Source organism: Vanessa atalanta, chromosome 15 (genome assembly GCF_905147765.1).
Source record: "Vanessa atalanta chromosome 15, ilVanAtal1.2, whole genome shotgun sequence".
In the NCBI taxonomy this organism is placed as follows: Eukaryota; Metazoa; Arthropoda; class Insecta; order Lepidoptera; family Nymphalidae; genus Vanessa; species Vanessa atalanta.
Window position 1 is genome coordinate 10983812 of NC_061885.1, and position 19032 is coordinate 11002843.

The window sequence follows — 19032 nt, forward strand, 5'->3', positions numbered from 1 at the left end:
TTGAATTTAGAATTTCGTATAGAAATATTGTGTACGGTTAGTTTAATCGATGAACAAATTCCGAACATTCGCTTTACGACGATTAGGGCTTAGTCTTTCCGAAACATGTCGAGTATTCCTTGATAAATAAAAGTGGAAGAGGAAGAGTTAAAAATAATTTTATTATAATGTCAACTCTGAAAGCTAATTTAGATAATAGCAACATTATATAAATCTCGTATTCGATTATATCGAATTATACTTTAAGTCTTATATTTTTTGCTTATTAATAAATAAAATATATGTTTTAATTGGTGGTAGAGCTTTGTGCAAGTGCGTCTGGATAGGTACCCACTCATCAGATATTCTACCGCCAAATAGTAGTACTCAGTATTGTTGTTTTCCGGTTTGAAGCGTGAGCTGGCTAGGGTAACTAGAAGGGACAAGTACAAGACATAACATCCTAGTTCCCAAGGTTGATGATGATGTTGAAACATTTCTTACATCGTTATTGTCATCAAATGGCCCATTTGCACGTCCGCCTATATCTTAAAAAAAAATATATGATTTTTAAAATTAATATTACAAATAAATACTCGTTTACTAAAAATTGTAGTTTGATGAAATAAATCATTTTATTTCAGACATATTTTATTTCAAGCTTTTATAATTGGTATACAATATATAATAAATGTATGGAACAAAATAATGAGGTTTAAACGCTTTAGTTTTATGGATATATAGTATTCATAAATAAATTATTTATTACGAGAATTTGGCTTCAAACTCAGGTCGGGCCGATAACCGGGCCGAGTCTGGAAATTAGGAGTGTGTATACTCCCTCGAAAAGCAGGTAAAGCTTGTGCACTGTAGTTTGTCCTGCGTAGTTAGCTGGCTGAAATCGGTTACGACGATTTGAAATTATAGTTTATGTGTTTGTCATAATGGTCGTGTGACTGGATATTTAAAATAACTACTAATTAAATATAAAAGTCTACGGTTACGTCATGATTTATTATTGATTTTTTTTTATCATATTAAATTAAAAAGATATTCAAATATTTTAGGAACCCATACAGGCAAAGGGATCATACACTCATTCTAAAAGAAATCTTTTATCGATAAACTGTTATTTTATTAATACTTTGCATTGTTGTGTTTCGATTTCCAGGGTATATTAGCCAATGTTAATAGAGACACTAATGTCATAACACAGAATAGTCTAGAATATTAGTTTCCACGGCTTGTCATGCGCATTGTATGGAGTAGTTAAAATTATACGTTACTTTTTTATAAGCGAATTTGACCACTTGCCATAGATAGAAGAAGGTCAGGAGACAGTGTAACTACAGGCAAAAGGAATATCAGACAGATATTCCTTTTGCCTGTAGTTCCTAAGGTTGGTAACGATTTGGCGATGTAAGAAATTGTTGAAATATCTTAAGACCCCAATTTTTAACTGAAATGGCGAGCACTTGTCATCAGGTGGCCCATTGATCCGTCCATTAAAACCGACTTCAAGTACATACATTATAAACTCATAAGATATATTTTCACATCTAGAACATAATATTATAAATATAATTATTTAAATATATTCAATGAGAAAGAATATTCGAAATAGATTTAGTGATGACATTGCAAACTATACAAGAAAAAAAACCATAACTACTAACCTCTTTTTTAAGTCGGCTAAAAAACGGTAATAGATAATGATAATTCATCTTTGCGTAAGTTAAGAATGTAATTACTGAGTATTGATTTCATTGCTTGCCACGATCATGATTAATTAGCTTAATATCATTTATAAAGGATTGTTCGTAATCGTTGTTGATATTTTTCTTATATTAATTAAATGTAATTATTGTATCATTTCTTAACCTGTATTATTAATCTGATTACAAATTATTAATACTATCATTTTATCACAAAATCGAATGAGCTCATGTCATTGTCTAATTTTATCGTACCGCCTACTCCATTTAAATTAATTAGCAATAATTTGCTATTTATAAATTTCTTTATAAAATTAAATAAATAATAAAATATCAAGATAGATAGTAAAGGTCAAAAGCCTCCTTTCCTCTTGAGAAGTTTGATCATATTCCACCACGCTGGCCCAATGCTAATAATAATCAACCTGTATTCGTCCACTATTGGACATAGGCCTCCCCAAGGCGCGCCACTGAGCCCGATCTACGGCCCTTCTCATCCACTTTCCACCAGCCATCTTCCGTACATCATAGCTCCACCGTGCCACAGGGCATCCTACACTACGCTTGCCGATCGCGGTCTCCTCTCTAGAACCTACTTGCTTATGTGTGACAGATTTTGATGCGATACGTATAAATTTCCGTACTCCTGTTTTCCTTCACTGTCACTATGTAAGTACTTACAACTCAAACTTGCCCGGGTTTGAATCTACAAGCTCTGAATGAGCCACTGAATGAATCAATGTATGTAGCATATATATATTGCAATAAATTAAATTAGTACCACATAAGGAAGTAATCCATACATGATCATGTGTAGCATATCGATTTGCTTTAAGCGTGTTACTTATAACCACTTAGAAATGAACATTGCAAATTCCATCGGCTTCGGTTCAAAAAGTCGTCGATAAGGAATCGAAAATATTACGCAGTAAAATAAGGTCGTAAGTATAAGGTAATAAACAGATGTGTAAATAACTTCGTCTATATTATAATTTTATCGATAAAATAAAATAAAAAGTAACATAATTTTACGTGTGGCTTTTTGAATGTGTTCATACACTAGTGAATGAAGATGTATGAATAGATCTTCTACCGCCATGTATGCTTTGTCTGTTTCGTGCTAGTGTTTTTAATTGTAAAGTAAACAAGTCGATGTATAAACACAAAAGATACTGAATATTTTCCATGACATTGATAATGTCTATGAACGAAGGTATTTGATCTAGCTAAAATAAAGGCAGACCCTTTATTTTAAGCTAGTTGTCGCCCGGGGCTCTGCTCGCTTTTTCGGGGTTGGTCGAAGTGTCAAAAATATCCTGTCTTTTCTCGGAGTTCAATATATATACCATCAAATTCGGTTGAGTAGTTAAGCCGTAGACCAACAGACAGACAGGGCTGCTTCTGTTATTATAATATTAGTATAGTTAACATTAAAACAAATCCTCTTTTTATGATATTAGAAATCCTGCAATAATAATACATTTCAAATTGCATTGTCTTCTATAGGCAATTAATTTGCATATTGATAAGAATCGGATGTTCTAGAGTTTTTATGATGCGTTGCGCGTTCATAACAAGTAATGCATCCGCAAGTTGAGTAAGACACATCTTTGCGTGTCGTTTAAGAGGAAATAAAGTTTTAATGAAAGCAATGACAATTGATCGTAAACACGATGACGAAATCATTTAAAAATATACATTGATGAGATTAGTAATACACGTGTATATAAAAATATCTAGGAAATTGTTTTTTTTTTTCTCAATTATTAAATTCACTTTCCTCACGAGGTCTATTCTCAACAGCTATAGGTTGCTACTAAGGCACAGGCGTATATGTGCAAGTGCACTCTTTCGATTACTCTCTTGCAATCTGCTACGATTAAAGATAGATTAGGCGCAGGATCTACGAATAAATTATTTGTATAGCTTGACATACGCACAGAACACAAATAAGTTACGATTTTATTTGTACAGTCAAGTGTTGTACTCTTTATAACAATAACAAAATATTACACAGCTTGTATAAATAACTAAATATGTTTTTAATGTATTTGGATAACCTGTTATCCAAATTTAATCATGCAAATATTTTTGCGTGTAAAATGTATTTACATGAATAAAAACTAGATACATGGTAAGTTTATTAACGGAACCATAAAATGGGATGGAAAAATTAAATCAAAAATAAATCTTTTCATTTACGAGCATAATGTACAAATATTGTTACAAAGCTATTGTTTTTCCTAGTCGTTTCTTCATTACTGAGGGTCGTGACCACCATGCGTGTGGTTCTCCTGTACACTTTGAAGCTATTGTTACCACTTAAATTTATTAAAATACAAAATTCCCTTAATGTCACCATCACCCTTGTCAATGAGGATGGAAAAAATCGTGCCCGATGAGAGATTCTATGACGTACGCTCCGTAAATCAACATAATGAAAGCGTTTTACATTCTTAAACATTACCAGTATAAAGATTTATCTACTTGAAGTTATTCATACGAAGAGGAAGCGCCAGATACATATACTATATACGTGAAAGTGGAAAACTTTTCTCTTTGTATGTATCGTAACAGCCCATTGAGATCCATTAATCTTCCACGGCTGGGTAAAAGCCTCCAGACGTTCTAAAGAGATGGAGAGGATCCATTTGATCACATTGTTCCAATACGGATCAATATAAGTGGAGGGAAAGGAAAATCATTAGGAACCTGTAATTCCATATTAGAGGTTCCTAACGATTTTCCTTTCCTACACGAGATGAATTATAAATAAAAATTATGCCTGTGAAAACTCACTGATTTCTGACCGGATTTGAATTCCAGATCTTATCTACCTACGTATTCTATTCACTGGCCTCGTGTACTTATAATCACTAATGTAATCGATTAAATAAAACAAAATTATTAGAGTATCATTCTTATGAACGCTATAGGAATTAGGAACAAGTTCGGAACGTATTCCAAGGCTCGACGGCTTAATTAAGATTGCATTCAAATAAATCTATAAATACATAATTCACTAAGATTTTAGAATGTAACGAACAACTTGATCATAATGTTAAACTAAATCTAAGGATCAATTGTTTCTCTTAACGTTGTTATATGAACGTTGTAGGTTTTATTGATACCATAAATGTAGGTCGGGGTAAAATTGTTGTATATTAAAAGCGAGGTCGCCTTACGTTAACGGTATTATCAAATACATTTTCTTATTACGTTGTATTACGACTTCAAGAGAAATTTTATCTCATATAGAGTAAGACTTCAAATGGCTATACGACCAATTTAAAAATAAGTTAGAAATATCGACCAATATTTGAGTTACTAAGAGTCAAAAATATCAACAATATGTATGTATCAGTATTAATACTACAAATTGTTCAGTTACAAACTCTCTCATTGTCATTGATTGTCGTCAGGTTATTGTCCGAAAGAAATAGATCCAGGTCGTGCTTGTTAAAAAATTGATAAATCTATTTAAAAAAATATATTAAGTGGGCATTGTTTAATTCCTGTATCTGATCTCTCTCTCCTGTCGTGTCGGATTGTCTCATTGGATTATGAGAGAGAGTCTGTATTTGCGCAATAATAATACATCTTCCGCGTAGTTCGATAGGGCTCGCCTTGAGCCACTATGGCCGAAATTCGGTCAGACCTAATCGAACTATATTTTGAACATAATTTAACGCAGCCGATTTAATCAGTTTACATTATACAATAACTCTTTCCAATAAATACCTCAACTGCATTTAAAAATAATAAAATGCGTGAAAATCCGCATTCCAATATTCTCGTATAAAATATGCGTCAATTAGAAATATTGTATAAATTAAAGCTATATTGTATGATGTTGCACTTCAAAATAATTGTATACAAGTGATTAAATAGTATTTTATATGTTAAAGATGAATTGACTGATTAGTAATTCTAATTTGATATACTCTGACAGAAACACGAGTATCAAGACCTTTAATGGAAACTTGCACTACAATTTAATCGTTTTAATATTATTTCACAGAATTCTATTGTTAGCGACACTATCCGTTCCTTAATTATCATTTTCATTTGTTTTAAAGACGATAGCACGATAGCATATAGATTTTTCTAAAATATGCAAGAGAAGAGCCAAGATGGCCCAGGGGTTAGAACGCGTGCATCTTAATAGATAAATCCAAGGAAAGCACTACTGAGTTAGTATGTACTTATTTTATGTTTATAATTAATCTCGTGCTCAGTGATTGAGGAAACATCGTGAGGAAACCTGCATGTATCTAATTTCAATGTTTCTGCCACATATGTATCCACGAACCCACATAGAAGCAGCTTAGTGGAATGCTGAGTTCCAAACCTTCTTCTCAAAGGAGGAGGCAGCCTTAGCCCAGCGATGGGACGTTTTGCTTTATGCAGGAATAGATGTCACAATCAAACATTTTCCATTATTTATCGACCTGTTTCGTGATAAGCGATAACCAGCTCTCCGTTGGGCACTTAAAATCGAATAGCTTAAGATACGGAGACAGCATTTCTAAGTCTTAATCCTTATCGTACAAACTTATCATCAGTTTAGGTATTTTTATCATCTCATTATTTCAATAAAAATAGTCGTTGGTAATAAAGAAAAGATTTATAAAAACGCCCTTGTATTTTTCTAACTCGTAAAATTGAATTACTTTTTTTAGTTTCTAAGAAAATAATGAATTAAGTAGATTATCAAAATTACAATAAATTTATCAAAATCAAAATATTTTTCATTCAAGTATGCTCGAAAAAGCATTTTGGAATCGTCACGTTACGGTTGAATTAAATGTAAAGCTACCACCGGCTTGGAAAGTAGATTCTAACAAGAAGAACCGGCAAGAACCCACTAGTTACTCTTTTCCACCATTTTAATTACAGATTATATCAATAAAGCACAATTAAATGTATATATAACCTGTCTGGAAATCAACAAATACTAAAACCACGCATTTATATCATTGTTATAATCTTCTATTGAGTAATAAACATTATTTATCAATATTTTTTGGCATGAGATTGAGATTATTTAAATAGGCCAAGTTGAAAATAACCGTCGAATCTTAGTATTGCACTTATCTCGTTATTTAGAGATTTCTTTCAAATAGGAAAATATAAATTTACGTTTTCGGTACTACATACACAGATACCCTAATTGATATTTAGTCTGTGTAACAAAGACTTGCACGTTAGCGTAAAGTAGATATACTTCTCAGCACTTCCTTAATTCATAATTTATATTTTTGCACGTTCATGTTAGGTAACATGTACTTGTTATAACGTCAGTATGTAACAAATCTAGGAAGTTTGTTACAATATCTTTTTAATTGTTGCATCGATTTGTAATTACGTTTATTTCTCTGTTTAAATTTTTTTTCTTACTTTTGTTTTATTTCACTTTGACATAAGTCGTTTTGTTATTGTAATTGTGTAATTGAGCCTCTGTTTTTGAATAAATATATAATAATATATACTAATATTATAAATGCCAAAGGAACTCTGTCAAACTGCCTGTTGCTCTTTCACGGCCAAACTTTTGACTTTGATGAAATTTAGTACAAAGTAGGCTCGAAACCCAATGAATGGCATTTGGTGCCTAACGCCTCACCAACCAAACGCAAACGAAGCCGGAGGAGACAACTACTAATAATTATTTACACAAATAAACAGGGCAAGGAAGAGATGATTTGACGATGGAGCCAGAAGATGTATAGTGTAACTATTCAGTTACCCTACTGCCAAGTTTAGTCTCTTTACTTTTATCGTGAGTACACTGACTAGTATTTTTAATGTGTTTAAACCATAAATATGTATTCAAACATATATTAAGTCAGATTTACTCTGAGTATCGCTCGTCAACAAATTGTAGGTTATAAAAAATATAACATATAAACGCAATTAAAAATAATATACCGCTCTTTATTTACAAATAAAAGATTTACACATTGAACCGACGAAACTTGATCTTGTTGGTCTGTGTCGTGTGGTGCAAACATTCCTAGTATGTTATCGGCAATCCTGTTAGTGCATTAGATTGATTACATCACTATCTATTCCATAGATACAATAAATAGAATCTGTCTCTTTACGAAATCTCTGATAAAGTTTGGCGTGTTGATTATTGTTACAGTATAAAATATACTTGTAGAGTCGTAATAAATGACTTAACCTAGGGATTACGGGTCTAAATTCTAGCAAGCGAGCAAATTCGTCTTGAGTTCGGAGGTGAAGTAAAGTATCGACAATATTGAAATTGCCGGCAAATAATTGTCAAGTCGTAGTGATGTAGCATAAAATAAAAGTTCACGAACATCCTTAAGCGCTCGTAAATGATGAGGCTTGTTTACATAAATAGAAATGAACTATCTGTACGATTTATCTGTCTGTTAATTTATCACGAATTGGATACTTAATAATGGTAATATAAGATAGTTGATAAAGTTAATTAAAAATAAATCCCGTTTCATAATTTAAAAAGATTGGTAAATTCATTCTGTTCTAATCGAATGAAGTCGCGTGCATTGGTCCAACATAGCATTATGAAAGTCTATCGCTGTTAACATTGACATAATGCTTAGTCCAACGTGTGTGTCAACACACTAGTGAATATAGTTCCATATATGCCAATATACTAGAAGCATTTAATAAAGAAAATTATATTAAAAATTAAAAAAATTATAATTAAAATTATATTAAAATATTGTTCGTAACTCTTATTTCGATAGCCCAGCTGTACTGCTGCTGTTTCTGACTATCATAAACTGCAATTGCGGATTTCTGTAAGCCAGTCTGGGTAGTTACCACCCACATAGCACACATTCTTAGCCAGTAAGTGAGCCAGTGAAGGCACAAGGGTCATAAAATTTTGTGGTACATCGGTGTTGTACAGAATTGTTAATATTTCTTACAGTGTCAATGGCCATGGGTGACGGTAGCCACTTACCATCAGGTGTCCCATTTCCCGGCACGCTTACTTATTTTATATAAAAAGAACAAAAACGATGCAATAAATATCGACCGTCTTGCAGTGTCTGTATCGCAATGTGCTACGTCACACTGAAACTAAAACCTTACACTAAAACCTCTCCCTGTGTATACTGTACTGTTAAAAATGTTTGTTTTATCTATGATTGTATTAATATATTTATATGCCTAGATACATTGTCCAACTTAAGAACGTTTGGCCACTAAGTACACGCACACTAGTAAAGTATGACGTTTGGCGAGTATCAAGCGCAGCGGTCACGCACACCAAGACAATAAAGTTGGATCGTTTGTCTTAGTTCTTTTGTAGTGACAATCTATCTAGGTAAAAATAATCTAAGCTATATGCAACCGCATTCTTGTGGTGAGTTTAGAAAGTATGAATGTAGTCTTAATCATTGAGCAATATGCTGTATATGAGTATAATGTTTTGGTGTTAAACAAATCAATTTTAAAGTATAATCCGATATAAACAAAGCATTACTTATCTATATGTTATAACCTTGCCACGGGTGAAACAAGGGTCGTCACGGAATTTTTATTTTCAAGAACAATTATAAAAAGAAACACTCTTGTTTTTCCGTCTAGAAAAATTGCAATTCTTGTCTTTTCACTACTGTAATATGAAAACTGCATCAAAATCTGTTGCATAATTTAAAAGATCTTAGCGTACAGGCGGTGGGAAACGACTTAATATTGTTTTTTTTAATTATATTCTTGGTCAACCTTCGAATATTTCAGCAATTAAAATTTATGAATTTGTTAGTAATTCTCTCAAACTGATTTAGTCTTAAATTTTGAACCATTTTAATTATTTTGCGTGTAACGTTGGGGCCGACATAAAGGGCCCTTTAAAAGTACCAGATTTAATATATATATATTTATGTATATTATGTTACGGATTTAATCTTTATGTTGATTTGAAATGAAATGTAGTTAATGTCTAGTATATCTATATATATATATATATTTGTTACGCATGTTTTGGCCGTCTTAAGGGGTCGCATACTTTATATTAAGTATAAATATGTTTTTACTATTACATGTGTAAGTAGTGACTGCTGATGGTCGTTAATAAATAAATAATCAATTAATATAAACCTGGCTACAATTGTCATTCGCTATAAATTTTTCTACAGAAATAATACAAATTTTCCACATAAATGTCATAACAAGAATCTCGTTGAGTTAAATTGCTGTAATTGTCAAAGTAAATAGGTAAGATGGTGCTAAATAAACGTCACACGCGATAATGTTTTTTTTATCATCTTGTTTGAGTAACATTTTTTTTAAGTTTTTTCATTCGTGATTTTTATTTTTTGATACGATATCATCTTATAATCGTTCTGTTTTTGAAATTAAAAAAAAATGGAATTTATACGAATTTAATATATATAAAAACTACTTGATTGTTTTCTTGACATAATTAAAATGCTTTTGGCTGCCCGTCATATCATATGTTTAAATTTAACATCCTGATAAAACATTGATGGCAAGGTTGTTGCTCACTGAAATGAATGATTCCTATATTTTTAATATTTACATAGTGAATTAGTAAAATATTTAGAAATAAAAAGGTATGCCTCTATCTCAAAGGTATGCGCGCCGTCCGTAGTAAAAACCGCAGGTTTTTCGATCGATCGATCCAGATAATTGTCATTTTATCACAGGCCTTAAAGCTGTAGGCTTAACTAATGGGAAAAAATAATAAAATAAAATGAATATAACTAATTCTCACAAACTAAATGAGGTAAGCGTATATTAACAGAGAGCATTATTATACAAATCACGTAAATATAGAAATAGTAATGAGTAGTGTCAATTAAACACACCGATACTCGGTCTCGAACGCTTCAATTGTACAAATGGGTAAAGGTACAAACGTAGGCAGCCTAATTGGCAAATAAATTAAAAAATAAATATTTACTTAATTTTAAAAAAATATATGAAATATCAAATTTTCTATATTTTCATAAGATGATTAAATAAATTACCATAAATCATTTTGTTTTAATTTCATCTATTTTAAAATTGTTTACAGAATAAAAAAAAATCCTCTCACGCAATTTTTTTATTGAATTTTAATTAAATCCCGGTTCGACTCTTAGCATATTTATGAACAGTCTCATTCCGGTATCCCTATACACAAAGTCCATATCAAAAATGTCGCGGATTCAGTTCCTATAAATTATACAAAAAAATCGTATTGTGAATGCAGTCACGTAAGGCCAAAGCCACCGTTCATCGGCGGACCTTGACATTGGAAAACCAACTCGTCACACGAGTTTCATTGTATTCCAACTGCAAACACTGTGTCTTATTGATGTACTTTATCTTTCGCGATTTACATTTTCCATTTCATATTTAACTGTGAATATTCGACTGAATATGTATACACATTAAAAATGTACTTATATTAAATATACAATATTGTAACGAGCACAGACAATATAAGCTCCAAATATATTGTAGATCAATCAAACTATATATATATATATACTTTAGCCAAATTTCATTTACAGTTCAGCCGTTCTGGCGTGGTTAATAAACATATATCCATAAAAATCACATTTATGATATTGTAAGATCTAGAAAAGTAATAGATTAATACTGGTTTTCTATTTACTTATAAGTCGTTACAAATGTCTCGAGTAATAAATTTAAAGCCTTTATTAATAATATAACACCTCGTCTTATTGCCTCCACTGTGTGATAGAAGTGTTAATTTTTTGCCCAGAGGACCGTAATTGCGATTCAAAAGGGAAATGCTGCTAGCATTCTTGCCACCATTTCACACAGTAATGATTTGTGCGGTAAATATTATATACAAATGTTATAAATCCGAAAGTTGCTCTGTCTGTCTGTTGCTCTTTCACGGTCAAATTACTGAACCGAATTTGATGAAATTTTTAGTATGAAGCAAACTTGAATTCCAAGGAAGGACAGGTTACTTTTTTATATCTAACAACTGACGTCGCAATAAATACGCATAAAATATTATATGACTCCTTTAATCATTCTTCTAACCCTTTTAAGGCATTTTTTTATTAGTGAGGTCCTGATCTAGCTAAATGTATGTAGCATTGCGTAGGTTCCTTTATGACAGGTTAATTTTTTTCTCATTAAATTTAACTCGATCTTTTAATCAATACCTGTCCGTGATAGCTTTCACAACGGTCACCACCGGTCATTAACCTTTCCTTCATTTCCATGTTATTGCTACATGTAACTATGAGGTTAACGTGATGTGAATTTTTCGATATTTATACAAAATTTAGGCGTACTTGTTTCGTTACAATTAATTTAAGTTCATTTTTTTTTTTTTCTAAATATTTCCTAATTCAATTAGGAATAAAAACTCATATCTTTTAAGTGTCTTTTTTTGTTATGTTGTACTAGAAAATAGAACCTTTTGTTATGGTAGGATATTGTGGATTGACATAAAACAATATGATCCTCTTAGAATTATATTTTCAGGAAAAACGCTCAAAAATATTCGAATCCAACGTCGTTCTTGGTTTATCCACCTATTATGCCTCACTAAAACTCGCTAACAAAATTGTACTTGTTTCTATATCCTTATATTCGTGTATTTAGTATATACACAATATATCGGGGTAAAACCCTAACAGTACCCGTTCGAAGTCAAGGCGTGTAACTGGTTTAGAAATAACTCGATCAAGTTCTTGTCAATCCGCTGATAGAACTTCTTCGTCTGATAAGTTTAACTAATATCCATACAAATATACTTAATTATAAATCAATAAATTAGCATTTTTAATACTATACTATAACGATATTCAGTAATAAACATAACGGTGAGAAAAAGTACAAATTTTCCCTACATATAATTTCAAACGTCACAAATGTACTTTTATTAATTCAAGTAGTCATTTTTAAATCGTCATGTTACAGTTTTATAAAATGTGAAGTTATCACTGGTTCGGAATATAAATTCTATCGAGAAGATCCAGCAAGAAATTCAGTAAAAATCAAAATCAAAATAGGCTTTTAAAAGCACTTTTGAAACGTCATTTAACAAACTAAATTAAGTGAAGCTACCAACGTAAGTGAAGACTTTACCATTTTAAATTTAAAGTTATGTCAATCATATACAATTAAATTTACGAGCATCTGTGAGTATTATTCCCACCCATTCATTCCATCAATTCCCACCCAGGATTTGAATCCTCGGCTTAAGCTAGCTTCTAGACCAATTTGGAAACAAACGATTAAAACGAAATTTCAGTAAACAAAAAATTCAAAGAGAATAAAACACTTACGACGTTAAACGTTCACACTCGCAAGCGCACACGAACACAATAAACCAACTGGTTGATTTTCATTTTATTTGTTGATTGTTTTTTTTTTTAATATTGTCGTTTGTCAACATTTAATTTGATATTATATTAAGTATAAATAAATTATAATAGAGTTAGGTGATAAAAATAACATATATATCTGGATCATGAAGAATTATATGATTTATATTAGACTGAAAATTTTATCGAGGTTGTGTCAGACGGTCAGAACGGTCATTCCTCATATTACCAATGCACCTGAAATTTCACTGGCTCACTCACCCTTCAAACCGGAATACAAAAATATAAGTATTGCTATTTGACGGTATAATATATAATGAGTGGGTGGTAGGCGGTCTCGCACAAAGCTCTACCACCATGTAATAGAACTGCTATATTATAATAGTATACATATCAATATTGCTTTGAATTTCTGATAAACTCGAAGTAAGTTTATCACATTGTCTAAAGTCCGACAAAGATCACACAAACCGATAAATTAATTATCTGTAAAAATGTAAATTATACAATAATCTCTACCGACTGATATTACGGAGCTGAGTATATTTGTTCGATTGTTTGAACGTGCTAATCTCAGGAAATAGCAGTCTAATGTGAAACATTCACAAAAACGCGATTTTTAAGGCATTTTCTGCTTCGCACAACTACTCTTTGCTTTTTCCGGCGGTTTATCTGAACCAATACGACTTGGGAACCTTCTAGAAAAGGAGTCTACTCATTTCTTAAAGGCTGGCAAGTCTTCCACTGTTACAGATATCCATGAATGGTGGTAGACCCTTTCCACCAGGTGAATACAGACAGACAGACAGAACCCTATAATCCCTCTAAACCATAATTGTCTTGAGTGAGATCGAACTCACGACCTTTAATACTGCTAATCTGCCTATTAATCTTCCTTGAATCATATGACCTAAATATGTCAATCTGTCTATTCATGATTTATTTTCAATCTGTATACAAATTTATTATCTTCATTGTGCAAGTACGCGGCGTTATATAAAATTGTTATAAAAAAATAACTCACTTCTCTAAATTGAAAAGGGACAACATAAACATTTTTTCAAATCGATTAAAAAATATCGACAAAAAAGGACTTAAATTATACTGTTTAATTAATCTATTTATATAGTAAATAAATTTTGCACTTTGCGAATTATGAGCAATTTTAAATATTTATATTAAACAAAAAAAGAACTGACTTTAAATATTGTCTTCTAAATTAAACTCGATCACATTAGCAAGCAAACAAAAAAATCTATTTTTCCAATCGGCTTATAAATTACGCTGAAAGAAAAACCCAAGAAAATATAACCGTACTAATATACATATAATATACTCTTTCCTTTCCAAGTCGGTTAATATAGATGAACATTACTTAGTACGTAAAGGTCATCTAGTGTATATTTGACCTTTGCCCGGTATCATTTGCCGAATGCAACTTTAATGAAAACATTGCCGCTCATTACATAAACATCGCCCCTCGCCGTGTTTTGTTTACATCGACGCCCAATCCATTTATATTTCAATTTGTTAATTATTAATCTCTATTAATGATGTTTATTTTAAATTGAATTATGAATCGGTTTGCTTTGTCACTGTTTATATCATTATAATTAACATTATCAGTATACAAATAATATATAATTTTTACTTTATAACAATATTCCACAAGCCTCGAGTTCCGAAACGAATAGCCCGAGCAATTATTCTGTAAGATTCAACTCAAAACTTTTCGAAGAACGAACGTAATATATTAGATGGTGTCATACGACATTGACAATTATAATATATCTTTACAATTAAAAGCATTAAAATAGCCAATTAACGTAAATTGGCTCGCATTATTTAATGAATATATTAAGAAATCAGTTCATACGGACAATCACTTTCCATTATTCCATAATACATTCCCTTACCTCGAAAACACATAAGACCAAGTCGTATAACCTGGCTTTACCTAATTAAAGCTCTGGTCCTATACATAATCTCTCTTCGTTCGATTCAAACTCCCATTGGATTATGAGAATTATGGAATATAAAGTGCACATGTGTTTGTAAAAACAATTGCGCAATAAATATCTCCTGATCAATATGCAGGTTAGTTTGGTTTATATTTTTGAAGGTCAATGCTGCTTACACCATTAAAGACGTATCACATTGAATGTTAATTAGTGTTAATTTGATGGTGTAACTTTCAATAAATAAAATAAATAATAATTTGATTAGTTAGGCTGATATGGAGATCCTTGGGGGAGATCTTTGTCCAACAGTGCAGTCTTTCGGCTGATATTATGATGATGATTTACTTTGTCTTCTTTGAGAAGGACCACTGCAGCCAACGTCGGTTAGGAGGACATCTTAAAATTGAGTAAAAACCGCTAGTAATTCTTGGGCAATATTTATAATATTATTGTACTCCATTACCTATAGAGTATTTCTCAACAATAAAGCCGCCTTGAAATAAGAGATTACAATTGACAAAGAATACTCAAGGTTCCGCAGTTGGCACATTAAGTTATTTTGATAAAAAAACACGTCGTTTACCATAAAAGTTGGCTGATTGATATTGTTACTACAAGGTTCTTCCTTACCTTCCTACCTATATCTTACAAGAGAGATACAAAAAGAGGCATTTACATAACTTGGGCTGCCATTTGTATTTTATGTGTCAGAAATATTATTGTTATAGTACATTAACAGCCTGTAAATTTCCTACTGCTGGGCTAAACCCTCCTCTCCCATTGAGGAGATGGTTTGGAGCATATTGCACCACGCTGCTCCAATGCGGGTTGGTTCAATACACATGCGGCAGAATTTCGTTGAAATTAGACACATGCAAGTTTCCTCACGATGTTTTCCTTCACCGCCGAGCACGAGATGAATTATAAACACAAGTTAAGCACATGAAAATTCAGTGGTGCTTGCCTGGGTTTGAACCCGAAATCATCGGTTAAGATGCAGATGCATACGTTCTAACCACTGGGTCATCTCGGCTCTTATAGTATTTGGCAGAATTTCAATCGACTCATGCAACAATACTAAGTATCGCTGTTTGGTGGTAGAATATAAGATAGGTACCATCGTACCACCAAGAAAATAATATAAAATATAAATCGAACGTCTTTTAAAAACATCATTGTCATATATGTACTATGTATAATGTTTTACTTTAACACTCAGACAGTACGTATTTATAAATAAGATGTCTGTCAATTTCCGGAAGTAGATCTGAGATGGATATATCTCCCAGACCAAACTGGCATTGAACATCAACGTGGCGAGCAAGATAATGACTTGAAATTTATTCCAAGTTTTCTCTTTAACGGGAAAGCCAGTTTGTCAGGCTGTTGGAAAACGATAGACTACAAACCTTTAAGCCTCATATATTTTACGTTTAAAGTGCAGGTTATATTTAACGAATCGTTATTTTACCGTAACTGATAGTTTTTGAGTTACTGAATTACGTCTTGTAGAAAATTCTGGTTTCTAGGAAGCAAAACGATTCGTTTCGTGCATATGGCTACTGGAAATCAGACAAGAGTTGTTACGCATAAACTCTAACCATTTCTTAATAATAATCATAACGTAAACTATTTAGAAATAATATAATTTTCCTTTGTTCTCCTTAAATGGATAGATCGAAGTATTGTTTTGATATTAATTACAAAAGGTTTCAATTCTAAGCAAAAAAAGTATGCAGTTGACAGCGACTTGTTTTAATAATATTGCCCTTTGTATCCTTTCTTGGGGTTCAAGATTACTTTATATCAAATATCATCAAATTCTGTTTTGTGGTTTAGGCGTGAAAGCGTATCAGACCGACGAGAGACGGACAAAAAGTTACTTTCGCATTTATAATATTTCTGTCGACAGATGTAATTACTTTGTCTTGTCTATTAATAATTAGTAGATAAATACGATACTTGAAGCTTCAATAGCGCAATGGTTTACAGATTACAAAAGTCGCAGGATCGATCCTGACCCCTTGGGCTATTGTCAGCTTAAAAGGAGGGGTAAATAGGAATATTAGTAATTCCTTAATTAATTTGGGGCATTGGTAGAATTCTTTAAAAAAAAAACATGTTATGAAATTTGTTTGAGGTGATTAGACTCCGAAACCATTGGGCCGATGACCATAATAATTGGTACATATTATTACATACAATCTCTTTTGTTTTAATTCACCACTAGATGACGCAGCAAAAAATCATTCTGCAAATCTTAACACTGTTTGATGTTTAACTGATCGCCATGAAAATTGTTATATACACAGGCGGTACAATATTTGCCGGATTCAGCTAGTATTTACCATTACTGTTTGCCATTGACATCGTTCGCGTTTTAGGGGTATTACACACAATATCTTTATAAATTATAGCCTATGTGTTATTCTGATGTTTAAGCTATATTATTGTAAAGTTTAATTAAAATCCATGAAGTATTTTTTGCGTGAAAGGTCACACATCATCCATACAAACTTTTGCCTCTATATTATTAGGATATCATTATATTTAATAAATGTATGTTTGTATACTGAGTTAAATTAAGATAATAACTTTTATTTCTCTGTTCCAGGTAATAATTGCATTGCATTCGACGAAATATACATCATACTCTCTACAGGCATAGACTTTATGAAGGTTTCGTATAAATGACTTAATTTCGTAGCACTATCATATTATCATATAGTTATATATTTAATTTATTAATGTTTCAAAACGATACATGACTACCTCGTTACTAGATATAATGCCGCAGATCCCGAGGTCTTGCGTTCAAGCCCCAAGTCAGGCCGATAAAAAGTTATTGGTTTTGTCTGTAGAAAATTCTCAATAAGAGTCAGTCTAGCAGTTAGGAGTGTCTACACACTGCTTCGGAATACATGTACAGCCGTTGGTCCTAAATCTTCTGGCCTTGGTGTCGGATTCGCCGTTCCATCGGATTATAAGGGTACGGGATTAGAGAGTGCATCTGTGTTTGTAAACACACTTGTGCACTTAAATATGTTCTGTGTAGTTTTCTAGTATCTCTTGCCGTTGCCGGTTGACAAAGTTAGTCACGAGTTCAGATGAGGTAATTCTATTGTGTCTCTTGAGCCGAGATGACCCAGTGGTGACAGATGACGCGTGCATCTTAACCGATGACAGGCACCACTGAATTTTCATGTGCTTAACTTGTGTTTAAAATTCATCTCGTGCTCGGCGGTGAAGGAAAACATCGTGGGGAAACCTGCATGTGTCTAATTTCAACGAAATTCTGCCACATGTGTATTGCACCAACCCTCATTGGAGCAACGTGCTGGAATATGCTCCAAACTTTCTCCTCAAAGGGAGAGGAGGCCTTAGCCCATCAGTGGGAAATTTACAGGCTGCTAATGTAATGCCATGTCAGTTTATGGCTGCACCGCCTAACCAGATCTTTAAAAAAAAAACTCTTTCAGATTGGGTTGTCTGGAAGAGATGGCTAATTAGCCATAAGCCCGCCCGTTGTACAACACGTAAAATAATTATTTATATTTTCCTTTTGAGTATTATATTCAATTTTTTTTTGTGTTCAGTCCAAACATGTCTGTATTTTATGTTTGTGGTGTACAATAAAGTATATTAACAATATAATATAAGCCAATTTTTAATAATTATTATTTTAAATATATGCATGTCGCAATTTAACACACGCAAAGGTTCATAATTGATTCGTCATCGTATCTTGCTAATTTTTTATCTCATACAATATTTTGTACATAATTTAGGATTAAATAAAGGTTTCGGCGTTTTGAGACAATTTGCTTTGTTTTTCACTCGGAGTATAATTTGGAATGAATTACGCAGTAGTTTCGATGTATTGTATTCTAACATGCCGCGAATTTTAGCCGCCTTTTGATAGTGTTTTATTATGAAAACTGCTAGTTGTATATTTATTGCTAATAACTAAATCATAACTGATACGAACTGGTAGTTAATTAGTGGACTGGGTTCAATCCCTGGTCAGAATATAAAAAAGTCAATCGACTTTAC

General features: G+C 32.2%; 1 protein-coding gene across 2 annotated transcripts in view; it reads left to right on the forward strand.

Moving 5' to 3' along the window:
• The window catches only part of LOC125069304 (facilitated trehalose transporter Tret1), a 62384-nt gene that overhangs the window by 14922 nt on the left and 28430 nt on the right, over positions 1-19032 (forward strand). The window lies entirely within an intron of this gene.